This window comes from Balaenoptera ricei, chromosome 11, assembly GCF_028023285.1.
Source record: "Balaenoptera ricei isolate mBalRic1 chromosome 11, mBalRic1.hap2, whole genome shotgun sequence".
Lineage (NCBI taxonomy): Eukaryota > Metazoa > Chordata > Mammalia > Artiodactyla > Balaenopteridae > Balaenoptera > Balaenoptera ricei.
Window position 1 is genome coordinate 1,731,952 of NC_082649.1, and position 27,056 is coordinate 1,759,007.

The 27,056-nt window shown below is 45.4% G+C and overlaps 1 protein-coding gene and 1 long non-coding RNA gene across 4 annotated transcripts in view; one reads left to right on the top strand and one right to left on the bottom strand.

Annotated features, from left to right (window-relative positions):
* Positions 1-13,090, top strand: part of LOC132375371 (uncharacterized) — a 37,428-nt gene extending 24,338 nt beyond the window's left edge. The window contains exons 3-4 of one of the 2 annotated variants that reach the window (XR_009505986.1): positions 2,098-2,256; positions 12,966-13,090. This is a non-coding gene — a long non-coding RNA (uncharacterized LOC132375371). Of the gene's footprint in view, positions 1-2,097; positions 2,257-3,784; positions 3,961-12,965 lie in introns of those variants that run through there. The other variant, XR_009505985.1, reaches the window with a different exon arrangement.
* The window catches only part of GMDS (GDP-mannose 4,6-dehydratase), a 490,833-nt gene that overhangs the window by 327,185 nt on the left and 136,592 nt on the right, over positions 1-27,056 (bottom strand). The window lies entirely within an intron of this gene.

The following is a 27,056-nucleotide window of genomic DNA, read 5'->3' on the forward strand; positions in this document are numbered from 1 at the left end:
ATGCTGCCATATCGTACGAAACTTGCTAAGCAGAGTTCCCCCAAATAATGTCGACACGGACCATCCCGTGGCACCTTGAGCCACAACACACTCTCAGCAGTCAGGTTTAAAATAAAGACTCACTACATTCCTCGGTCTCTACTTATGTTCTACCTGGAATTATTTTCTGGAGGCAGGAAGGAGGTAAAAACTTGAACTCAGGAGATAAAGGAACCCTCAGTAGCATCAGGAGCATGGACATCATTTCTCTAATACGAGGCACCTCCGCCTACAGAGCACTTAGTGGGAAACGGTGCAATCACACCGTCTGGTGACAACACTTCGTAGGCCTGGAGCTCTCACAGCACCCCTGTGCCTGGCACACGCCTTCTGAGTGCTGGTTTTTGTGAAAAGAAAAGAAGAGGAGAGAAGAGGGGAGGGGGGAGGGGAGGGGAGGGGGGAGGGGAGGGGAGACAAAAATCCTAGCAGAGTTTTACAAATGGTCCAAAAGGAAGGCAAAGCAGACTGATTCCCAGTCCGTGGAATCAAGGAGTTAGATCACCCTGCAGTAACAAGAGCCTTCAAGTAAACATTCCCACTGAAACATGCTCCTGCATCCCAGGCCCCTAAAGGGCCCACGCGTCGCGGGGGGTCTGCTCATCCTGGACGCCCAGGAACAAAGGGGCTGCATCCTGGCAGTGTTTCCAGAACGGGGTTGGGGGAGGGGCAGCAAGGGAAACTGACTATTAAAGTCAGAGACCAAATGGGCGAGAGGCTGCATCCTGCGTCCAGAAGGAGAACACCGAACGTCTGTGACGGCCTCGCTGTCCAGCTACATGTTAAAGCCATTTCTACAGATGAGGCTGCGACAGGGAGCGCCTGGGGTCCTGAGCAGGAGAATCTGCCGTCTCGGGATTTGGCTCTGCTGCTCCCTAGTGTTTACAAACTTCCTGACCACCAAGATCTGCAAGTTGCTAACCTGCACATCATTTCTCAAGTAGCCTGAAATGAAGACAGAAAGATAACGAGTGAATGAAGACAGGCGAGCGGGGGGCAGGGGGACAAGCAGGAAGGGGGCAGAGAAGACGGTGGCACAGCAGTGCAAAGCGGTCACAAAAGCCCACGTCCTACCCGCTCTCTGCCACAACCTACCTACAGTCTACCTGCCTCGGCCCCCGTGCTTTCACAGTTAACCTTGAACCCTGAAACAAAGAAGGGGAAAGACCTGCTCACCAAAGAAGCCCTTAGGAAGCAGAGCCTGCGCGGAGCTCGGCCACTCTCCCCGAAGCCTGCCCCTCCCCGCCCCTCCGGACGGGACACAAAGCGGGTTTTGTCCCCAGCCCGGCACTGGCGGGCAGCACGGGCGCGCTTGTTGAAAAGCAGCTGTTGCTGACAGACTGGGAGCCTGGAAGCCAGAGCTAAGTGAAGTGGTTAACCCACATCCCCTCCCCAGCGATAAAGTGCTTTGATAAGCAAGCTACGAAGGCAGATGCTGGAAGGCCGGCCAGCGCGGCCCCCGGGGTGAACGCAGGCCTGTCTGCTGGACCCTCGACGCTTCCCGAACTCAGCATCCACCCCTGGCCCCGACCCCCCTGTCCTCCCCGCTGGCAGCAAGGCCTAGTCTTTGATATGTCAGAGCAATATCCTGTTCGCACGGGGAAAACAGACATAAAGAATAAAAACCCTGCAAGGAAACACCTCTTCACGTCGCTTTTTCTCCAAAGTGTTATCCTAATTCAAACCCCTCCTAGAAGCACAGCATCAAAGCAAACACTCTCCCAGAAATGCACTCATCCCATCAATGGCTGCTCAGAGACACAGGGACATAAAATTTTCTCCAACTTTTATTAACAAAATGAAATGTGAAGTTAAATAGTGTGACTAACTTAGAGTCTCAGCTACTAAGCACCTCCGGTCATGGAGGTGCCACCTAAACACAGAGAGCCAGGAAGCCTGGACACCAGGCTGAGCTCAGAGAACACTTTCCTCTGAGACGCGAGCGTGGCCCTCACCTAAGGGTGCCGACTGGAATCCCGCGCGCATACTTCCTCTGTGTCAAATGGCTCCTTCTACCGGAGTCAGAGGACTCACTGATCACACTTCTCTCTCTCTCCACAGAAGGAGAAAAAATACAGATGAGGGCGGGGCCTGGCCGCCAGGTCACAAGAAGGATGTAATCAAAGGCTCCGTAGTGATGCTGGTCCCGGGTGAGCATTTATCAACGTTAATTAGAATCAAGTCATGGGATACTGTCCATTTGGCTGAAATCCTTCTGAAGTAAGTATAATTTTATAAGCATGGTGTTTAGAGACAGAGTCAACGCTGAGTGTGTGAACAGAGACCAGTTACTATTCAAAGCATGCGTATTAGGAAACCGTGACACGATCTCTTGGACTTACCTGCATCACAAAGGACAGCACTTCACAGCAAACACGTTAGCAATGTTATCCCGTAGTCGTTATTTATTTGTAAAGTAAAACATATCAGCTTTAAGAGCTGCAGAGGACACCGTGAGGTGGAACCAAAGGTGACAGAAGCATGTTTACTTGCAGAATCCGGGCTCTAAGGTGGGAAGTAACAAATGCTCAAAAGAGTATCGTACTACGTACAATGCACATAATTTAGATCCAAAAAGCGCATACACGTGTGTGCCTATACAAACGGAATTTCTCAACTGCAAAGCCTTCCAGAAAAGGTGAAAAAAAAAGAGAAATAATGAGATAAAGCCGTTGAATAAAGCAGCACTAGCCAACTCTTTTTCTGACACTTTTTTCATACTTGTCAGGGGAGGGAGATAAGGAAATCTGGGCAGTGATTACAATACCAAAAGTATCCCCCAAATCCATCGTACTCCTTATACTAATGGTAGTCTGAGGAGTCAGTTTCACACGCAAGCAAAAATATTTTTCTAGTGTGCGTACTCAGGGCCGCATGCGGCACAGAAGCGCGCTCGTACACATGCAGGAACTGCTAGAAACTCTACGTTGAGTACAAATTTCACTTTTTAGTTATGCTTGGATAAATTCCAGGCACTAAAAAATCAGAAGCAGCCTGAATATATACTAAAACCAATACCCAATTCACACACTAGATTATAGTCTCATTGTAATGGACATCTGATATAATCCACTAGAACACAAATCTTCTGGCAATTCTCTTTAGAGGATCTTGCATAGTTTGAGTTGCATTAAAATTTGAGCACAAAGCTCCTTGCAAACATAAACCACCAATCTAACGTCACAACACAATGAACTGGAGGAATGGGGGAGAGGCCATGACTGCTGGAGTCCCAGAGGGATCTTTGCCTTTGGAAAGCAAATTCAGCACAGAATTCCTCCAAAGGAGCAAGTTGTCTGGCACGATTATTTTTTAACTGAATTATATCCAAGTCATTCACAAAATTTTTAAGGATAAAATCACATAAAGTAAGATTACACATAGTGAATGTTTTAAAAGGGCACTGTCACCCTGTAAAGACTGTTCCACCTGGGTCCTCACGATGGGATGTGCGGCCTCAGAGGACACATCTCACAAAGCCTGCGGGTCCTCACGTTCCTCCCTGCCTGAGCCCGCGGCGCGTGTACCACCTCGGGAGGACGCAGAGAAACGTCAGCCGTCTACAAGCAGAACGAGAGCTCGCACCCAAAACCAAACATGCTGGCACCTTGATCTTGGATTTCCAGCCTTCAGAACTTTGAGAAAATAAATTTCTGTTGTTTAAGCCACCCAGACTATGGTATTTTGTTGTGAGAGGCTGAGTTAAGTCAACTCCTAAAATTAGTTATTAATTCTAATTTTTCTCTAGATTCTGTTGGATTTTCCTCTGCCCACAATCATAATCATCTGCAAACAACAAGGGAGATTTCCTCCTTCCCAAACCTCTATTCTCATTGTCTGGTTTTTGAGTCACTCACCTGCCTCACTGCACGGGATCTGCCCTCCGTTAGGACGTCAGACAGACGGTGTTGAGGGCAGCCTTCTCACGCCCAATACTAGAAGGATTTGCATAACTAAGCATAACATTCTTGGTACATTTTTTTTTTTTTTAGCTACACTGGCAAGGCAGACTAATGCCCCCCCCCCCTCCAAAAGATGTCCATGCCCTAAGACTAGGAACCTGTGACTATGTTATATGCTGGAGCAAAAGGTTTTTGCACGTGTGATTAAGTTCAAGATCCTGAAATGGGAAGACGGTCCTGGATTAGCCAGGTGGGCCCAATATAAGCACCAAGGGCCCTTTTCAGGGAAAGAAGAGGCAGGGATCAGAGTCGGAGGAGATGTGATGACAGAGCAGAGGGTGGAGTGAGGCAGGGCCACAAGCCCAGGAACACGGACGTCTCTGGAAGCTGGAAGACTAGAAGACAAATCCTCCCCTAGCGCCTCCAGAAGAAACATAGCTCTGATGACCCGTTGTGGACTTCTGACCTCCAGAACTATAAGATAATACATTTACTATTATTATTACTATTAATATTATTTTGTGATAATTTGTGACAGCAGCACTAGGAAACTAATACATACACTACAGCACATTTTAAAAGTTCCATTATTACCCAATAATCTTCTGCTTCTGGTAAGAAAATACATAATTTTTCTCCTTTATTTAAGTAATGTGATAAAATAGAGATTGACATTAAAATGTTAAATACTTGGATTCCTGGAATGAATCTCAACTGGCTAACAATGCATTATCCCTATTATACATTGCTGGCTTTAGTTTGCAATTATTTTGTTTACAAATTGTTGTATGAAAGTTCATAAGTGAGATTGCTCTGTAATGCTCCTTTCTCTTTATATTCTTGTTAACTTATACTATCAAAATTATACTACTTCCTAAAATGAATTGGGGAGGATTGCTCTTTTTAAGTTGCCTGGAAGAGACTGATGCCGTGTGACTTGACCTAAGTGTATATCGAGCCACATGATATATCACTCAGCTCAAGGGAGTTCATCATGTTGTTCAATTCTTCTGTATTTGTGTGTATATATATATGTCTGCTTTTAGCAGTTATAAGGAAAGTAGGCTAAACTCTCCTACTATGGTTACAACTTGTCTACTTTCCCGTTTATTTGGTCAGCTTCTGCTTTATATAGGTTGCCTTAGATGGCTAAGTACAGACAAATTTACCATTGTTATCTCTTCTTGGGAACTGAAACTTTATCATTATAAAGGTAATATATCTATAACAGTGCTTTTGCCTTAAAGTCTTTTTCTCTTGTATTTAGAAAGACTTCCCCAAAGAAGTTATATCTAAGCTGGGAGTTAAAAAGATGAGAAGAAATCTATTAGGTAGAGGGGAAAAAAAAATTCCAGACAGCAATGAGAAGGTCCTAGAAGCAAGAGAAAATACAGCTCTTTCAAGGAACTTGAAATCTTTGGTTATCTAAAATCTGTTTGTAAGAACAACAGTCTCTGCCCTACACCCCTTCCTTGCTGGCTGTCGAAGTCCTAATTTTGTTCTGCTGTATAATTCACTCTGCTGTGTGGTCAGGAAACACATGGTCTGGCCTCAGAAGGTAAATCATGATTGCTGCAAACCAATTATGATAATTCTATTTCCCTGACCAAGGAGATATGAGGAAACACCAGGAAAAGGTTTTCCCCTCTAATAACACATTCATGGAAGGAAACGTGGATGTCTGGAGCTATAGCAACCCTTTTGTGACAATGAGGGGACTAGCCCTAGAACCAAGCTAATACGATAAGGCTGTCAGGCCAAAAAGATGGAAGGAGCTTCTGTCCACGTTGACACTACTGACCTGGCCCTGTGCCCAGACTTCCTGTTATGCAAGTTTTAAAACTTTTCATTGTTTAGGGGACTTTCAGTTGGGTTTTCTGCTCCTTGGAGCTAAAGCATCCTGTTATATCACCTCTTGATATTTTTATCCCCAGTTTTAAGTGATACAAGATTGCTGAAAAATAGTTAATTTCAAAATTGAATACCTTTGTAAGAGAATATTTTGTTTTCTTTTCCCCAAAACACTGATATACATATATATTCCATGATAGTCTAAAATATTCATAAATTTAATTTTTAAAACATTATCATAAAAAATATTACCATTCTATAATCCTTAAAAATTAATGGTCTTAGGGATTCTTTTTGAAAATAAAGTTTCCAGGTCTGGTCATGATAAAGTGAAAATACAAAGAATTAAGAAATAATACATAAAAAGAATATAATTAAATTCCAGGAACACACACACACATTCACACACAGATGCAGGCTAGCATGAGACATTTCATAAGAGTTTGGGCTCTACTGGACTTTTCTGTGATTTTCAACAAATTAGGAAATATTGATACAAAAACAAATTTAAATTTTTTAATTTTTCATGACAATTTTTCACATCCTCACTTATACCTATTAACCTTTTATAGCTGCCAGATCAAATACTTGTATCAAAATAGTTCAAATTTGAGAAAACTATAGAAGAGAGAGGCACACATTTCTAATCCAATAACATACTTACTCAACAGACTAAAATTTCAGAGCACACAATTTTAAGAAATAAGAGGTTAAATACACTGAGAAAATTAATTTTCAGCTTCAACATGATCAAGCAAAAAAAAATCTTGATTTTTGTATTATAACCACAGAATAACTCAAATTAAAATATTTCTATTGATGAATGTACATTGCCAACTACCAAAGCAAAATAATCAGAGTTCATTTTTTCTATAATTATACATGCAATTTACACAAGAGTGAATTACTTATATTTATGCCCTCCATCCATGGAATTACTTCAACAATCAAAGCTTTTACACTTGATCTGTAAAGACCAGTATCTTCTTATTTATTAGCAAATCAAATGTTTCCATATATTAAGAAAATTTTAATTTCTACAAGAAACACATCAAACCTGCTCATTCAGAATTCAGAATAAATTATACTCATGAAAGAAACCAAAGGGTCAAAAGAGTACATTCAGTTCTCATGGAAAATGAAACAAGAGCTGCAAACCTCCATTCTGACCTGTTGAAAAGCAGAAATGTCATTGTTCCTCCAATGCAGAATGTAACGTTACACGTCTCCATCACAAGAAACATTTGCAAACATTAAAAAGTAAGCAGTCCAGAAGAATCCTCTTACAAAGGAAGAAAAAAAGCCTAATTTTTGAACTGTCTGCAGATAATAGCTATAAACCTTGGACAACATCAACACAACACAACACAACAGCCAAGATATTCCAGCGCATCCAAGCACAGATTCTGGAGGGGAGTTGACCCTTAAATAAAGGAATGACTCCAAGTGACTTTCCTGTTTTTCATGAATTTCAGCCTGAAGGCAGGCTCCCATTCGTACCAAGCAGAGGCAGCAAAACCTACAGAAAACCCACTGTTTTACTGGCTCGAAGAACCAAAGGACAGAGTTTGGGGCAATGACAGCTACTGGAAATGAGGTTGGCAGGGATGGGTAACCCCAGTAAAGACAGAGACAGAGAAGACGATGCACAATTCTGTGTGTAAACCCCGCCCACATCTCTGGCTGACCTGTAAACCAGGATAAGACTAACTGAACTGTGATCTGAGCTACTGCCCAAACTCAAACCACCGTCTGCAGCTTGAGTCATCCAAATCAATTTTTTTGCAAAAACAAAAACAAACAACAAAAACCCAACATCATTAGGAGGAATGTACCAGAAGCCAGAAAGGAGAAACTGATGCATTTCAAAAGGTAAGATAATCAAGGAAGGTTGATGCCGAGATGGTCCTAGATGTTGGCATTAATAGCTACTGTAACCCTGATCAAGGACAGTTAGGAAAACACACTCAGGACGAATGAAGAGGAATCTCATCAGAGAGACAGAACTTATGAAAAAAAAGAAAAAAATTCTAGAACTAAGAAACATCCTACTGAAATGAAATGAAATGGGCTTAGCACCAGATGGGTGATGACAAAGGAAAGAGTGGGCTAAGTTGAAGATGTAGCAAAAGCAACTATCGACTCTGAGGAGTGAAGTTACTGAACAAAATGAGAAGAACGTAAGGACCTGTAGGACAATGTTACAACAGCCCTGTTACTGGGCTCCCGGAGAGAAAGAAAAAAAAAAAGAGTCCAGAACAAATAAATTTCCCCATTAGGGTAAAAGTCATTAATTTACAGATTCATAAAGTTCAGCAAACACCAAGCAGGATAAATAAGAAGAAAAGCACACTGAGGTGGACAGTGTAACTACCGAAAACTAGTGAAAAGAGAGACGTGCCTGACTGTCAACTGGCTCACGGTTTGGGACACGCACAGTCCTCCTGCTGCTGGCACGTCTGGGTACGACCACTCTGGTATTTGCACTGCCCAGAGTCTTGCCTCAAGAATGTCAGAGTATGTTCTCTCTTCCTCGACCATCTTGTCCCTCAGCCTCATGCAGGGCTAAGCTGGTGAAGGAGTGGGAACATGAACTTGGATTTCCCTCAGTTCATGTGCTTCTCACCACATCACCTGAAAAGAACTAACCAACTCTGAGCATGACACACAGATCTGTGGATTAAACATGAGGACAGTCACTTTAGCACAGGGATTAAGTTAATAGGTTGGGCTTTGCGGTAAAACGTGTTTGTTCTTAATTTTATGATTTTCTAGCTGCCTCAAAATCATCATCTAAAAAAACCTTACTATTATTACACCGTGATGAAGATTAAACGCTTAGCTCCATCTCGCACATACAAAGTGCCCAGTAATTGTTTGAAACAATAACAATTGTCACAATGAAGTTTAAACAAAAAACCAAAGTATTCCACTTTATTAAAACAAAACAGGAATCTAAAATAATCCACAAATGAACCTATTTACAAAACAGAAACAGACTCACAGGCACAGAGAACAGACTTGTGGTTGCCAAGGGGGAGGAGGGTGGGGGAGGGATGCACTGGGAGTCTGGGGTTGGTAGATGCAAACTATTACGAATAGAATGAATAAACAACAAGGTCCTACTGTAAAGCACAGGGAGCTATATTCAGTATCTTGAGATAAACCATAACAGAAAAGTATATGAAAAAGGATGTACGTATGTGTATAACTGAGTCATTTTGCTGCACAGCAGAAATTCACACTACACAACATAGTAAATCAACTATACTTCAATAAAGATAAATAAATAAAAAAGCATTAAAAAATAAAATGCTAAAAAAACACAAAAAATAAATAAATAAAACAAAAATTATTGCAACTTACTATTTGCATTTCATAACATAAATGAATCTAAGACACCATAAATTGTAAGATCACTCTATTTTAAGTTGCACACAGAAAGAAATAATCTTCCCAAGGGAACCAGAGCATTCAACTGCTTGTATGTCACCTCCTGATTGATTTCAGAGGTGGTAACAGGTACATCTTAAGGTCAATGAAGTAAGGCACATGTATTATGTATGTGCGTATATATGTATATACACCACATCTTCTTTGTCCATTCATCTGTCGACGGACACTTAGGTTGCTTCCACGTCTTGGCTATTGTAAATAGTGCTGCTATGAACATAGGGGTGCATGTATCTTTTCGAATTAGAGTTTTCTCCAAATATACGCCTAGGAGTGGGGTTGCCTTTAAACGCTGAACAATATGACAGGGCTCAAATCTGCACAGGCAGAATGCCAGGCTCTGACTGGCGTACAAGAGGCTCCACGCGACAGGAAGACACAAGGTGGCATCTATTATTACAAACTCACACGTGGGAGACCAGTGGAGACCAGTGGTTTCCAACGCCGGCTGCCCTCTGGAGTCACTTCAGGTGCTTACAAAACCAGGATGCCAGGAAGTAAGCCCAGACTAACCAGGCCAGACTCCCCAGGGCTCAGGTCCGGGGACCTGCACTTCTGTCAAAGCCGCACACACGGACCGCGAGGACACCCCACCTTACCGCGGGAGATTTCATTTCCCACCAGCACCCTCCGTGACTCTCACCACCAGTCACCTGTGCCCAGGTAAGAAAGCGCTGACCGCAGGCCAGCCTAAAGCGTTCTGATTTAATTTAACCTCACAAGATTTTTAAAATTAAAAGCGTCTTCCACGTGCCTGCGGGGGTGCTGAGGACAGGCCGGTCTCTGCGTGAAGGCAGCATCGCCGCAGGACACGCACGTGCTCAGATGAGGCGCACGCAGCAGCCCCGGGGTCCTGGCCAAGCCCCCCCGAGACTGGGCGACGCCTTGCCCGGCCAGCGGCCTCCCTCCCGAGGACATCGCCCGTGTCCCAGGCACAGCACGCGGCACCGGCCGCCACCTGCTCCGTCTGCGTGTCCCCACTGACCTGGGAGCCCCTCCAGGGCAGGGCCCCGTGACGGAGCCCCCAAGTGTTGAACTGTATCTGTATTACCCAGTTTTCCCAAGAAACTGACAATTCCACTAATATCTACTCTCAAAACCACAGTTATCCTTCAAATCACAAATTAAATTACATCTTTTCCATTAAAACCTGCCTGTTCCCCTCAAATAAAATGTCACCATAGTAACCCGCTATAGTAAAATTAAAGGCATCGGTGTGGGGAAATATGGGAAAATAATTCCCCACCTTCTTTTCTGTTTCACGCGCTAGGGGATCAACATCGGTGTCGAGAAACACCGTCCAGCGACCCTTTCTGTGATGATAGAAATACTCTGTATCACTGTGTCCAACAGCCGTACGTGGGCCAGTGCATGGGAACTAAATGTTTAATTTCATTAGTTTTAATTAATTACAATTTAAATGGAAGCCGTCGTCACAGACACCACGTTGGGCAGTGCAGGCCCAGTGGTGCACCTCGGTACCCCAGCACCGGCGTTTCCTTCAGTCCCGTCCTAGACCGTCTTTATATTAAGCCCTGAGATCGAGTATGTCAGTGACAGAAGGTGGAAAGAGAGGTTAATAAGCCAGCAGAAATAATACCCCTAAAATAAAGACACTTAAGCACCGGTACCAGGATCTATATCCAGCGCGTTTGATGAAAGTAAGTACTAGGCAACTAGGACACCAAACCAAAACCAGAGAGACAAAAACAAGAAGCTCATGAGGATGGGATGATGATGGTAGATTTTCTGGTATACAAGCAGGAAAAAGAAAACAAAAGAGATTTTAATTAACTGAAACTCACCACGTCAACAGTATGACACTGACTTCTCAAAGAAGCTTATGTCATCATAGCTATACATAGGCAGAAGCAGTTTCAGAATGAGGGGGGATGGCCCCTCCCCCCTCAAAAGGCTGGAGAGCTGCATCTGGGTTAAGGATTAAGTCGGGGTCCATACCAAAAGCAGGGCTGGCCCCAACTGGAGCAGGTTTTACGGAGAAGGACCAGGAGGGCATTGGCCGGCTCCGAACCACACCTGGGGAAAGCTGTAAAAAAGACCATGGGGCTTCCCTGGTGGCACAGTGGTTGAGAATCTGCCTGCCAATGCAGGGGACACGGGTTCGAGCCCTGGTCTGGGAAGATCCCACATGCCGCGGAGCAACTAGGCCCCTGAGCCACAATTACTGAGCCTGCGCGTCTGGAGCCTGTGCTCCGCAACGGGAAAGGCCGCGATAGTGAGAGGCCCGCGCACCGCGATGAAGAGTGGCCCCCGCTTGCCGCAACTGGAGAAAGCCCTCGCGTAGAAATGAAGACCCAACACAGCCAAAAATAATAAATAAATAAATAAATAAAAATAAAAAAAAAACATTATTTATAAAAAAAAAAAAAAAAAAAAAAAGACCATGAGTAATTAACTGGGAATAAAGATAGACCACAATATGTCTGGAGAAACAGTCAAGTAGAAGAGAAATTTAATTTTTTCTTATTCCTGAGATAAAAGTTAAGGGCGGGCAGATTTATGATGAGCACAGGAAGAGCTTTCAAACGGAGCTGTCTGGAGGTAGAAGGAGTATCTTGAAAGGCAACCACCAGAGATATTCAGGAGCATCTCAACGCCACACCCAGTGTCACCAGAAAGGAATGGGGGAGGGGTGGTATCAGAGTCCAGGCTCACACGTCCAGGGAGAGACCAACGTTCTCAAAAGGAAGGGGTCTGGTATTTTCCTAACACTGTCATATGAGTCAAAGGTACACCTGGACATTCCAACCCTTGACCTGTTCTATCCATGAGAAGAGTGGCCGTCACTGGTTTTAAACTGGCTTTAAAGGTTCTTCATCTCCCTGCTGGCAGTGACCCCATTACACACGCCCTCCTGCCCCTGTTTCTTTACAAGACTGACAGAGAGCTACATGTGAAAATGCATAATTATTAGAACTATTACTTTCTCTGAATTTGAGAGAGGTTGAAAAGCTGATCATTAATATAATAAATATTATTAAATATATCATAGTTTTATTTGTAAGTTCATTATCATTCCCTTTCTAGAAAATCATTCATTTATTTGTGAAAGCTTAAAAATGCACTACTGTTCAAATCCTCTGGGGGGAAAAACTGTATTTTATCCTTGAATACTTTTTAAGTTTATCAACCCAAAATATATAATAAATAATTCTGAGAGAACAAAGCTCAGAAGCACTGACCTGAAAATTATATAGAATAAAAAATATGAATTTTTTAAAAAATGGAAATAGAATTGCTCCATTTTCAGCACTAACATTAGAGTCTGTCTTTCGAATTTTTTAAATTTATAAAATAAGCTTTATAGCTGAACTGACAATAAATAATACAACCACGTTTTCAAAATAAAAGAGCCAAAGATCACATCAGCAAACACGAGCCTCTCAGTTTCTCACTAGACTTCGTTCTCAGTTCTCTAAATTGCTCTCTCTATTCCATCAGCCATAGAAGTGATTTTAGTGACATAAACACCCTCATTTCACAGATGAAAAATCAACTGAGGTCACAGAATCACCCCCGGAACAAGGGTGGCCCTTGGGCCTCCCGCCCCCAGATCCCGCCCTCCCTGCCCCTTGGCTGCCCATCACGACCGCCTCACGTGTCACCCTCCACAAACGCTGGGCAGGAGGGTTCCACGAGGATCGGCCTTCCCTTAAATTCCCAACAGGAAGCACGTCTTAAATATTTTTATCTTATTTTCAGGTTCTTGATAAACACAGGTGAAAAACGAACAGCAAAACAAAATGAAGCGAGTTTCTGAGTTCTGTGATTATTTAAAGCATCTTCATCAATTCATCCAGAAAGTACTGATCGGGCAGCTACAATGGGCCACCACCACCCAAGGCTTCATCCTGGTACAAGCCGTCCTAGAAGGTGCCACAGGGACAAAATCTCTGCCTTCGTGGAGCTTATACACAGAGTATGTTTGCTAATGGTAAGTGCTGTGGAGAGAAACAAAAGCAGAGAAGGGAGCTAGTGCAGGGGACACCTCGCTGAGGAGGGGACACCTGAGAAAGACCCCAAGGAAGGAGGCAAGCCGTGAGGGCAGCTGAAGGAGGAGCGGCCGGAGGGGCACGGCCGCCAGGGCGGCTGCAGGCGGGACGGGGGAGCGAGCGGGAAGGGCCGCAGCAGGCCCCGCAGGGCCGCGGGGGAGCCACGTGCTGCTTGGACACGGCCCCCCACCCGCTCACGGCACTCAGCGCGCAGCATCTACCCCTGGGCCGACAGGCCAGCACGTAAGACACGGTTATGGCGCGCTGGAGACAGGGCAACTTGTTCCTGTGGTTGTGGCAGTCTCCCCGAGTCCATCTTCGGTGTCTGGAGCTGCGACTCTGAGGAGTGAAAACGATGTCCTACAGGGGTCAGGACTCCAGGCCTTGAGAGAGCCAGCCCACACCACTGAGCCATCTCCGGAGGACGCTCTTCACAGCCCAGTGCAGCGGCAGGAGACAGGAGGACAGAGGAGGGACGCGTGCTGACGGACGTGCCAGCTCATTCGCCGTCCGGGACCTTCACGGCACGCCAGAAGCTTCCAGCGCGGCTATCGCTAGGAATTCTGACTTTCACACCGGGGACCCTCGGCCAGTGCAAGGCTAAGAGACCGGCGGCTGAATGAAACTGAGCACTCAGTGAGGATCTTTCACTCGGTATTTCCTCGATCACAGTTACGCCTGGATCAGCACGAGAAACCAGTGACAACACAGCCGGCAGCAGCCCCTGCAGCCGCCTGAGGCGTTCTCACGGCTGCAGTCGCCTTAGGCACAGGGCTGCTCGCAGAAGAGTCCAGAGAGCCCAAAAGAAGCCTCTGCCTCGTGCACTGAGAGGGCAGGAGCATCGGGGCGGGGCGGGGCGGGGCGGGGGGACACCCTGAGAGCCTGAACGGTCATGGACAATAGTCATTCTTCGGGTGATTTTCTGCCTTCAATAAATATAATCTATATATTAGGAAATCTCATAGAACTATTCGAGTAGGTCCAATTCGAAAAAACCACTATTGACTATGTTGTCACTGCTTTGCTTTGTTGGGCTCGAACATTTGCTGCTTATGGCAAACTGAGGAAGAAGGATTCCCAGCTTAGGATCCTGGGACCGACGTGGAGATGCACAGAGATCCCAAGAAGAACTGTGTGAGCCATATCATGAGTCTGCATTAAAATAAGAAAAAATATGCCTTTGCTTTACTGAATACATACCTAAACCACGTTCAAAACTACGCGCCTGGTAACATTTTAAGGCCAAACACTCTTCCTTCATGCATCTAAAAACTAAAAATCAAAGTACAAAAATAACCATTTTCTTTGTTACTGAGCCAAAGCACCAAGTTTTAAACTGTAACGCATGAATGTCATCTTCAGAACAAGTTCAGAGGATGAGTCTAAAACCTGTATTGAGAGACGAGTCCTGAAGGGAAGGATCAGCTGGGAACAAACAGACAGCAGTTTAAATTCCCAACACCGATGTCCTGGAGCAAATCAACAAGCTTTCTGAGCCTTCGTTTTCTTACCTATAACATGAAGACATGACTCGCTGCTCCTCGCTTGTAGGGTAGAGATATCACACAAAGCCTCCGCCAGCCAACACATCGTACTTATTACCACCAGTTTGCTTTAGGGTCTGTTTCTGTTTTTTGGTGTGTTTGTTTTGTTAATATTTTATTTATTTATTTACTTTGGCCTCACCATGCGGCATGCAGGATCTCAGTTCCCCGACCAGGGATGGATCTCGCGCCCTCTGCAGTGGAAGCACAGAGTCTTAACCACTGGACCGCCAGGGAAGTCCCTTCAGGGTCTGTTTTCGGTCAGGTCCTACAAACACAGTGTGTGCCCCCATGAGCCACGGGCACACGCTGCTACACACAAGCCCAGGACCAAAGCGTCAGGAGGACAGAGATTCTGTCCGATCACTGCTACCTTCCCCACACAGAGCACAGTGCATGGAACTTAAAATACTGAATATGTATCTCTTTTGATTAGAAGGAAAAAAGGAAGAGTATTTGAATAAACCTCAAAGTTGGGACCAGCCTTAACTTTTGCATCAATTCCTGCTCTAATAATAGACTCTGGCAGTTCTGACCGTAAAGATAACCAATAAGGAAGATCTTTAATTTCTTAAAGAATTCATTTGTCCAAAGTGGTAGACATTTCTCGTAAATTTTTTCAATTTGCAAATAAATACATATCCATACTTGAAACTTCAAAGGCCAAAAAGCACAAGTATTCACAACCATAAACACAAGGGGCTGGAAACTATGTAAAAACAAACAAAAACAAACCATAATAAGTGCTACGTATGATTCTAGTACTACAAATAAAACCAAACTATAAAAACTACTAATACATAAACTGTTTGAGAAAATGATGATCCTACAGCTAAAACCTTCATAGGGCTGGCTCTGGCAGTCATGTTCCAAATTCAGTAAAGGAGCCTGATGCCACAATGGCTGCCAGGAACATGCGAGCCGAACACAATCCCAAGGGAACAAAGCATGTGGAGCACAGCGTTTCAGCAGCCCTGAATAATACCCCACCTGTCGTTAGGTCAAACAGTTTGGCCCACTTCCATAACGAGACAAAAGTCACTTTTGTTGCAGTCGGGGAAGCTGTTTGAAGGTTGGAAGTACTCTGAGTGGTTTGAAAAGCACAGCAATAAATAAAACTTGTTCAGGCCCCTAACGTTACTGGTCAAAAATAGCCATGAATTGACAGACGTTACTAGTTGAGCTACATGCCCAGGTGATAGACAAATTGAGTTATATAAATAGGTGACCTACAAATAAAGATATCAAGAATGAATAATTAATGACGGACCATGTGGAAAAGCTATCTCACAAATTTAGAACATTAACAAATGGCACCTAATGAAATGGTTTTCAAAATACAAAGAGTAGATCTCACATTTTCCATCACCTGAAAAGTAGACCTTGTCATAAATTATGTTTTCACACATCAAACTGATGTTAAAAGGTAACTCAAGCTCAGGGAACAACTTTAGTATTCTACATTTTTAAAAGTCAAACTGTTTTTAGTTAATAATCACAGTTGTATAAATGTAATTACTGTATTTTTTCAGTCCGTCAAAGTTGAGTCAAAGTATTTTGGAAAGGAGGAGAAAAAACACCAACGTCAAGAAAAGGTTTAAAAGAAACTTGAGGGAGGGGAGGAGAGGCTGACAGAGGTGTCTGTCCGCATGCTAAGTCTGTTTTCCTCTTTCCTGGGGTCCCAAGGCGCCTATTCCCACGCCCCCCAAACACTTCTCCTGGCCGCCTCACCCCTCCCCGCTAGGGGACTCTGGTGGTCCGGCCCTGCCGCCTGCACTGCGGGGGCACAGGGTTCCGGGATGGGCAGTGCGGCTCGTGTGGGAAGAAGGTGGCCTTGCCTCCCCAGCTTCCGGAAAGGGCAGGCTGACTTCACTTCGGGTAATTCTCTAAGAATTCCACAATATGCCACTTACAGAGTGCTATTTTTTTTTTTTTTTTTTTTTTGGAGGGGGGAGTCCTTCTAAGCACTGCACTTATATTCCTATAAACTTCACAGTAGCCCTATGAAGTCAGTCCTGTTATTATCTCTCTGTTATAGATAAGGAAACAGGCAGAGAAAGATTAAATGACCTGTCCAAAATCACAAAGGCCAGAAAGTGGCAGAGGCAGGGCCCAGGCCCCGAGCTTCAGAGCCCGCCCTCCGAGCCCCTCTACGCTGCTGCCCTGAATCCCGCCTCTCTGAAATCCTATTCGGAGCACATAAACGGCAAACCAAGCAAGAAAGACCAAAAAACGAAACTGTGGTGTAAACCATTTTCTATTAAAAGTCTTACGATATTGATTTAATTACAGACTGACACTGAAGGGGGGCAGGACACGCCACCCCAAAATACGCCACTTTGGCTTAAGGGTTATTTTGAGCCAAAGGTACCAGAGAAAGAGCGGGAGTAGGGAGGGTGTCCTGACCTCTCCTTTCCTTTCTGAAAGCAGGAGAGAAACTCCCATGTGAAACACGCCCTCCCGACGCCTGGAAGCTCTCATCGGGAGACCAGGGCGGAGGCCAAGGAGCCTGGGAACACAGCCCTCAGCGTCCGCGTCTCTCCGCGCACTTCGGCTCCTTTTCCCAACTGCGCCTCTCGGTTCAACCTGGTGTATGAACACCGAGGCCTCGCACTTCTCTGGGTCTTCGTTGTCCTACGGGGGCTCCCAGGACAGGTAAAAATCTGTACGCTTTTCTCCTGCTCATCTGTCTTCTGTCAATTTAATTCTCAAGCCCAGCCAGAGACCCTAAGGGGGTAGAGGTAACGTTCTGCCTTCCCTACAGTGTAAATCTCATAACAAACAGATGACAGGAAAGCAAACCAAGTCAAAATAATAAAATTATAAATTCATGAAAAATCCAGGCTCTTGGAGAGAAGATGGCTGTGGTGCCCTCAGCTCTCTGGGTTTCGGAGCAGCCAGGAAACCAACCAACCAGACAAACAATTTTACATAGCTTTTGGATCAAAATAAGGAAGAAAAAATGTAACATCTGACATTCACAATGATACACATGTCCATATCTAGGAGAGGAGAGGCATGATTTGATAGCAGTTAAGCCGTTAACGTGTTAAAGACCAGAGAACTTAGCTCTTTTCAGGGTGGTGTAAAAATCTGAAAAGCTAAAAGGAGGTCAGGCCACACAAGTAGAGGAATACTTGCTGGATTAGGGGAGGCGTTTGCAAGGCTGGGTCCTCAGAACCCATCCTGCCTGAGCAGAACAATGGGGTCACCCAGAGAAGTCTGGGGAGCCAGCGGGGAAGGAGATCCTGGGACACAGCGGCGACCAGATGAGGGAAGGGGATCTGTCCACACGAGAAAGGAAGAAAGACTTAAGTTAAAAGGAGAAAAGTTCTTCTCTGTCTCTCCAGAATTAAGACTTATAAGTGTCTCATGCATGTCTCAACTTAATACATGCAAAAATTCTCCAAAATAAGAAGTAACTCACAATATCAAAGGCTGCTCACCCAGTCGAAAGCCTGTAAGTGGAAAAGTCTATCACATTGTAGATAAAAATACTCAAAACTTACCAACGTCCACCATATTCTAGGCACTGAAGAATCTTTGAGGATAGAAATTTATCTACTCAATTCACCTATAACAAGAAGCTCAAGAAGTTCTATTTTTTTAAATACGTAATTTATAACCATCACAATATGACATTTTAATTGCTACACTCATGGTATAAACAACGTGTTACAGGTACTCAAAGCAAGACTCATATAGGGCGCTGGTGTGTTAGGATGTAGCTGGAGCCAGGTGCCCGAGATGCTGCAGAAGGTCCTTTTCCACCACATCACCTCTGAAGAGGAGATTATGGTGAGAGTGAAGCACATTCACAGTCAACAGGCGGCAGGCAAGTGTCCCCAGGCCACCACCTCACGCTTCTTCAAAATAGGATCAAGTCTTAGCCAGTTAATCATGAAAGTTACGGTTTTCACTCTATTACCAACAATACAACCAGGGGCAGTCTTTTATACCTGACAATAGGTTTTAATGTCATAAAACTAAGAGATTTTATAGAGAAATGGCAAGTAAAGAAAAAGTATTAATACATATTCTTACCCCTCCAAGCATCTTTAGTTTATTTCTAGTCATTTTTGCACAAGCATGTACCCTCATTGTAATGTGTCTACAAGTTTATCATCCTATTTTACAGAAAACGTAAGTCCAAACGTTAACGACCGTGTCTGCACACTCACGTGGGAAGGTGCCCCCCCCTAGCCCTACAATGGCTCCACGGATGAGAAGAGCCGGCCACGCGGACCACCAGTTGGGTCCCGGGACAGGGCTGGGACTGATGCTGAGACCCCGGGGGGGAGGAGGCTGGTCCACTGTCCCATCCTCGTCCCCAGACACCCACCCAGGGCCAGCATGAAGTCGCTGCCGTGGGAACAGACCACAGGTCCTGCACTCCTGGGTACCCCAGCCGGGTACCGTTTTTACACCGCGAATCTCTGGCCACCTAGGAAGCCGATGGACGCTTTCTCAGAATAATGCGTTTAAGGATACAAAGTAAAATATGTAAAATTACAAAGGAAACAAGTTATATATGATATGGTAATATATGCCCTTTATTTATTAGGACCTAGCAATTTGATGAAGGAAGACACTAGCACTGAGGCTGGAAAGGTAATAAAATATACTAACCAAAACTACATCTTTCTATATGCTTATAGGCATTACTCATCCTGAGGACCCTTTAAAAGAGGCTAACAAAGGGAAGGAAACGCCACGACAAGTCAGACGACCTCAGAAGCCGCTCCAAGTGCGCCCGTGGCCCCCAGCCCAGAGGCGTCCGTCGGTCCCAGCTCTCCTGACCGGGCCCCGGGCCCCCACCCACTGCACGTCCTCTCCTCTGCTCCCTCCACTCACTCCCCTTCCCACTTCTGACACCCCACGTGCAGAGCACGCGTCACAGACCCGCGCCGCGCGGACACGGCTCGGCAGCCTCGGGACCGGCCCTCCAGCGCTAAGCCAAGCACCACCTTCCCCTAAGATAACAGATGCCCGCCCAGCAGAGGCCAAGCTCACTGTCTCTCCTCTAGCGCCTTCCTCTGCCCCGGTCCACAGACACAGCTGCTCTTCAGCATCTGCTTTTCCTGCAAGTGTACCCCAATATCCCCACATCCCAGGTGTTAACTGGGCCAAAACCAGGACTAAAAAAGCAAACGCTAAATCCCCATTCTAGCGCCTACAATAGCCAAATTAGAAACTTCTGAGAAAGCGTGCTCAGAGCCTATGAGCTCTTTTGTTCCTGCATCTCTTTCTTACCCTGGTGAGTCAAACTTAACCAAGAAACCTCATTCCTTTAGCACAAGAGCAAGGGGTCAGGCCCAAGCAAGGCCCCTCATGATTCCTTTCCCTGAACCCATCTGCCCTGATAATGAATTTCCCGAGGACAAAAGCAAGCCTGTGTTCTTTTATACACCCCACACAGCTGCTTCATACTTTATAAAAGGAGCTCAATAAACGTTGAATGAGCAAAAAAACAACAAAGTAAATATAGGAGACTAAAGATGGCCTAGAGGCTGGATCTCCAAGCAAGAATAAGCATTCCATATTCCTTTACAACAAAACTGAAGACTAAAAAAGTGTGAAAAACAGATGGGATACTTTACTTAAAAAAAAGAGAGAAGGAACTAAAATTCTAAACCCTCAAACCCCAAACCCCCATCCAGCCACCTACGCTGCCATGTTCAAAATTTCCAAGACAGCAGAATGGCAAGCAATACGGTAAAGACAGAACACCAGCCCCGACACGGTCCCGTTAGGCTGCTTGTGCCCATGTTCTGACTTTTAATGTGACCCCGAGCGGGTCACACCACACACCCAGGCCTCAAGTTCTTAGCCTCTAAATGCAAACACTACCATTCAGGCCTCAGAGGAAAAATGAGTAAAAACAATGGGAAAGGCTTCTGTCAATCTGTAGAACGCCTCTTAATTAACGCAGAAATCCACACGTGAGCCAGAGGGCTCATGCCAGGCTGGGGGGGCGGGGAGGGGGGCAGGGCGGGGAGGAGGTATGTTTGGCCATGAATATATCTTGCACGTTTCACTTTCCCTTTACACAAGAGGAAACACATGCCATAGGACGACAAAGCTGGTATTAATGTATTTAAAAAACAGCTTATTTTGTTTCTACAATTTAGATGCCCTAAAATGTTTAACATCTGAAAGGAGGGGTAGGCCCCCTGTCCCCAACACTCAACACCATGACTCCCCAAAGTTCCAAGGGCCGCTCTTCATGACACACGTGAAGAAAAGTAGGACATCTAGAAGGCTTTGGGATGTCCACGCTTTTTTTTTTTTTTAATAGAACTGGTCGAACGTGGAAGTATTTTTGCTCCAAAATAGGCTGGAATTTCCAATTGTCTCAAAGCTTTTAGGCATATGAACTGTAGATTTGGGGCTCACAGCAGTAGGGAGTGGACTGTGGGAGTTGGGCTTTGTTTCTGAGTGACCAATTTCTGCAAACTCAAGTTTAAGGGAAGATACTGGAAGTCATCCAAAATCAATCTCCTCTCAATTTCATTATTTCAGGACAAGCAGCAGAGCCTTCACACTGCACGGAACAAAATCAGGAAAAGCCAAGAACAACAGGCATCACTCTTTCAAGATCAACTCATCAGGACTCAGCAGAGGCAAACACAATGAAGGATCTGTGAGCTGCTAGAATAACAACATTTTCACTTTGTTATTCACTGGGCCCTAATCTGAACCCTATCTTCCTGTTCCAAATGCCATTTCAATATTTGAAATCTCTATAGCTGGTAAAATCACAAACACATCTGTGAATTTCTATCCCCTTAAATTAGATGAGTGGGTGACCTTTCGCTATCTGGGGTTCAGATATTCTGCATTAACATACTGTTTTCTTTTTGCGTATATTCTTTGTATCCATCTGAGGCTCAGTGACCCTTCCCTGGAAATATCAACTCCCGGTTTTGTTTTCAACATTGGAATGTTTAGATTAGACAGCCCGCGCACAGGGAAAACGAATACAGCCCCCACCTGCCACGACTCCTGTGAACGTGTGCACAGGCCACCCCCGCGCTGACTGCGCCAGGACATCTTGGGAGCAGCTCCGGGCAGGGGGGGCACCTTTCCTAACCATATCTGGTTGCTCTCCGTCATCCTGCACCCTGGGCGAGTGGGGGCAGGGGGCCCAGCTCCAGGGCGGGGAGAAGTCGCTCAGCAGACACAAGGGAAAGGAGCACAGTCAGTCCTGCAGAGACGGCCTTCTGCCTCAGACTCCAACCCAACAGCCCAACACGCTCCCCTTCAGGAAATAGAGGATCGTAGAAATAATGACCCTGGGGACCCTGCAAGTGCCCTACCCTCCGAAACCCTTAATAGTAACTGACTCAAGACAACAGTGGACAAGATGTTCCTTCTGACCTTCCCGGTCTCGCCTCCTGATGCCAACCTAGAACGTGCTTCGGGCTTTTTCATCACGATGGGACAACATCTTTTGGCTTTTATGCCATTCGTTTAGTGAGTTTTTAAAATGTGGTAAATTCCACACAGAATAGTAAGAAAAAATGAAGATGGGCTTTGGGGTCATCAGAGCTGAATTAGAATGCCACTTGCTGGGTATTTAATCTCTGGTAGGTTACAAGGTTGAACAATCTCATACTGCTGATCATTCAACTATTTGGGGGCTACAAAATGGCAATTTCATATGACTGAACTACACAACTAACAGGCGCCTCAAGTTTCAGTAAAACTGAGATAATATCGCCTACAGTGTAGAAGTGCATCCAGTAGTCTCACAAAAAGCTATTTCAATGTTTTTACTAAAGCTTTGTTTGTAAAGTATATTAGTAAATGTTGGGTGTCAGATTCTCAGTGAGAAACCCGTGTTTTATTTTTTAAACTTCTGAAGCAAGAAAAAATGATCATGGTAAAGCCACGGCTTTGCGCAAAGAACAACAAAACACAACTCAGGACAGAGCTGTGTGCCTCAGCCTGGCAACACGCAGAGTGGCTGCAAGGTGCCCTCCCGTGCGGCTCGGGAGAACGGCCCTGCCCCTTCCCGGGATGCCCAGACCCGGCGAAGGGCCACACGAAGAGCCGCCGCAGGCACCAGGCCACCTCAGGCCTGTCTGCCCACGTCCCCCTGCCCTGGGCTGTCCCAGACTTCAGTCCTCTCCTCACCTAAGCCTTTGGATCTACCAACCAGTTCTGGGCTCACTCCTCCGACCCTGGCAGCCCTCGAGGGACAAAACACTAGCATCTGCCCTTTATGGATAAGACGAAGCAAAGTCCAGAGGCGCCCCCGGCTCCACGCAGCCGTGATGCCCCACCCCCCACTGGCTCACGTGGGTCTCGGAAGGGCGCAGGTTTGCACTGGAGCCTCTTGTCTTCTCTAGGGTATCCGCCACAGACACGCAGGGCAGGGCGGTGCCCGCATTCCCATCTGCCCTCACGGGGCTCTGGAAGGCCAGGCTGGACGTGTCCCTCCCCTGCAGGAGGGGGATATTCGCAAGGTGGGCCCCGAGACATAGCCCAGCCCCAGAGTGCCTGGCGCCCAGGAGGACAGGCAAGCAGAACACGGAGCAAGTACGAGCCCACGTCCAGCCCCCCCTCCCCAGTGCCACAAATTTCAGGGGGTTTAGCCACACGGGGAATCCACCTCACTTTCTAACACGATTGACAACTATCTCTGCTGTTCACCCCACCTATGAAAATAATGACACGCACAGTATAACATTCAAAAGGGAGACGAGAAGTAAGATCCAAAGACACACAATGCAATCCGCGTTCGCTGCATGGCGCGCACCCATCACACACGGACGCACGCTTTCCAAGGACCCACTGCTCAAACCCAAAGCATTTGCCGGCAGTTTCCGTCACCCGCCCCTCCCCCGATGCGCCCCACCATCCGGGAAAGCGAGGCAGCGCGAGAGGCGAGGCCACAGGCCTCTCCTCTTGTCTGGCCCATCTGCTACTGGAATCTGGAGTCCCGAGTTCTGACGGCGATGGGCCGGTGGCAGCGCCAGCAGAGGGCGCTGCGGCAGGCGCGGTGGGTGCCTGGCCACCCGGCCCGACGAGGACCAGAGCTGCTCACACAGTCCAGGGCACGAGTCCCTACCACGTCCGTCCCCCACACGCTGTGGCGAGGTCACCGCTTGTCAGTGCCAAAAACCCACTCACATTTTTGGTCAAAAGTTGTAAAATTGATTCCTAAAGTTCAGTTTTCAACCGTGAAATTGGTAGGGCTAAGAGCATCTCATCCAGTGTTTTCCAAACTGGAAGTGACGGTGGAGGGTCATGAAGTCAATTTAAAACACACTGAGAAGGACGCACTGCACCTCGTGAGGACGTGTGTCGCTCTGCGTCACTTCTGTTTTCAACACACATACGCGTGCACACTCAACACGTGTGCAGTAGAATTCTTTACAAACGTATTTCTTACTGTGGGTTCCAGTGGGCAAAAAGTTTGAAAACATTGATCTAACCTAATAGCCTTATTTGGCAGATAATAAAATTGAGCCCCAAATGTTTAAAAGACTTACCCACAATTACACAGTCCATTACTGGCAAGTACTCAACCCTAACTGTTCTGCATAAGATGTCTTTTTTATTTTACTTTATTTTTTTAAATTAATTAATTTATTTATTTGGTTGCACCGGGTCTTAGTTGCAGCAGGTGTGCTCCTTAGTTGCAGCTCGCCGGCTCTTTAGTTGTGACATACGAACTCTTAGTTGCGGCATGCATGTGGGATCTAGTTCTCCGACCAGGGATCGAACCCAGGCCCCCTGCATTGGGAGCGCAGAATCTTAACCACTATACCACCAGGGAAGTCCCAAGATGTCTTTTTTAAAAAACACATCTCCATTTTCTGTAATTCTTCAAGCCTCATAAAAAACCAGCATTCATCTAAAACACAAAATGCAGGCATTCACAAATTTTTCAGAGAACTGAGCAAAAACCATTGAAACAATTTTTCCAAATGACTTGGCAAATCTGGGCTCTAAGGGTAAAATCACACAGAGGTTAGAAACCAGACACTGGTTTTTAATCCATACGAGATGAGACACATTTAACCCAGGCAGATCCCTCACAATGCCAGGCACTTGATGAGAGCTAACGTCCTCCTCGGTCACACCTCTTTACTTTCCCATCACACAGCCTGAGCGTAGAGGGGGCCAGATCACCAAGACAACAGAAAATCTCCCAGGACAGCTAAGCTAACCGCCCCAAAGCCGTATTCTCATTAAATAATTATTAATAACAATTAAAGCATTATTAGATAATCTCTAAGTATTTGTGACAGCCCTAAGAAAACACGAAAACCATAGGACATCTTGAGTTACTCTAATGGGTTATAAAATTAAATGAAACGGGCATAACAACTGTTTAGGAAGTAAGAGCAAATCAGAAATACTCAATCTGCAATGTCACTTCACAGGATGACCCGGCTACTTCTCCGACACTGTGGTTACTTCGAGAGAGCCGGGGCTGAAGGTCACATCGACCCTCAGAAAGCAGGTTTGCCTTGACTGACAACAAGGTCTCCACTTTCTCATCCGACTTCGAGCTCTCTGAGTATTCTTAAACGTGACTATAGTCTATTGGGCAAGCCCATCATCAAGTAATTTTAAAATTATCATGTATTTATCATCTGCTAGTGATTCCTGACAGATATACCCTCGTGGAGGTCTATTTTTACCAAAACATTCCAGTTACTTGGGGGGCAGGCATTCTAATGTCCCACATTAACAGAAATTATTTCAACTTGAAGAGAGAGAAACAACTAATGCTAAAATAAACAGTACTCAAGAGTCAATAAATCATAAGTCAGTCACTCAAAATTATATGTCTCGAGGACAGTTCTGGGTAGAGAAAACCAAATTAAGAAATATTTTATCAAATGCCCTCTAGATGTGAAATACTGTGCTAGACTCTATATTTTAGGTAAATGCAGGCAACCTACTTTTCCTGACTAAAGTCTCAGGCCAGATGATAAAAGTTACTCTCGATCACATAACCTCAACCTCTCCCTTCATCCTTGTGGGTACTTTCCACACAAACCTACGTATTTCCAAGTACCTCTACTGGTGACACAGAGGTCCCTGCATTTCTGGGTCTGGAAGGTTTGAGGGAGGGAAAGGACTTCCTAAATCACATAGACCATAATAAACCAGTGAACCAGGGGCAGCCCTGTACATACACTGTTGGGAATGAACTGGTGGTCGAACACTGGAGAAGCTGCTTATTTGTTCAAGCGGCAGATGGAGACCCAATTTTCCAATCTCTAAAATTGCTACCAGATCCTAGATTAGTCAATTACCCTTCATTTCACAGCAAGTAGCTATAATAAAATAATCCAAGTAAAATTCTTGAATTCAACTTTCCAGGAGTAAGAGTGTTGGTTTACATACAGATTGAGCAAACCAGAGTGGCTAGCCCCTTCATGAGAGACTTTCTAATGCGACTAAAGTGAGAGAACCAGCCTTGCAATTAGTCACATAAAACCATAACCAAATTCAGCAGTCAGTACAAAATCCAGCGGCCCTATCATTTTTCAAGGTTTTACCAGTTTTCCCAGGCAAGCAAAGAAAGCCTAGGAAATATCCCAAACTAACATGTTCACACTTAGAAAAGTTTGCCTCTTCTACAATGTTTAACCACTGTCAGGGGATCCTTAGACTTATGAACGTGTTGTCTCTTCCTTAAAGAAAGCAAAATCTGTTTTTCTTGCCTTAGACAACTGCAGTCCCACTCCCATATCCGCATCTTCCCCTCTTTCCCTTCTACCCATCCCCCCAGATACCTGTAACAGGGGTCACACTATTTTCATTTTTCTCTCACTTTTTTTTTCTTTCACTATAGCTCTTTAGCCTCACGAATCAATCAAGCCTGTTTTCTCACCAAATCAAGTAAATAACTGAAGGATGGTGTCCCTATAACTCAAGGTGAAGTGATGAAGCCTCCGCGCCTACATCCTCAGCGGTCGTGTGCCCTTACTTCCAACTTCTCTCACTTTTCACACGTCAGCCTCATCCGAGGAACAAAGTCTACCATGAACTTTAGACATTTACAGAAACACTCAAATCCAGGATCTACCCTACCTAGCGGGGTGTGGTAGATGCACCGGCTGAAAACACATCCTGTCCCAAAGGCAGGCTTCTCTTCTTGCAGAGTTGACAGCCGGAGGCCACCCCGCTGACAGAGCCTAGAACCACCGGGGTCAGACGGTTCACCCAGCAAGTCTGTGTCTTGAGGCGGTAACTCTTTCTGTCTGAGCACTGGCCTTCCTGCCTGGGGG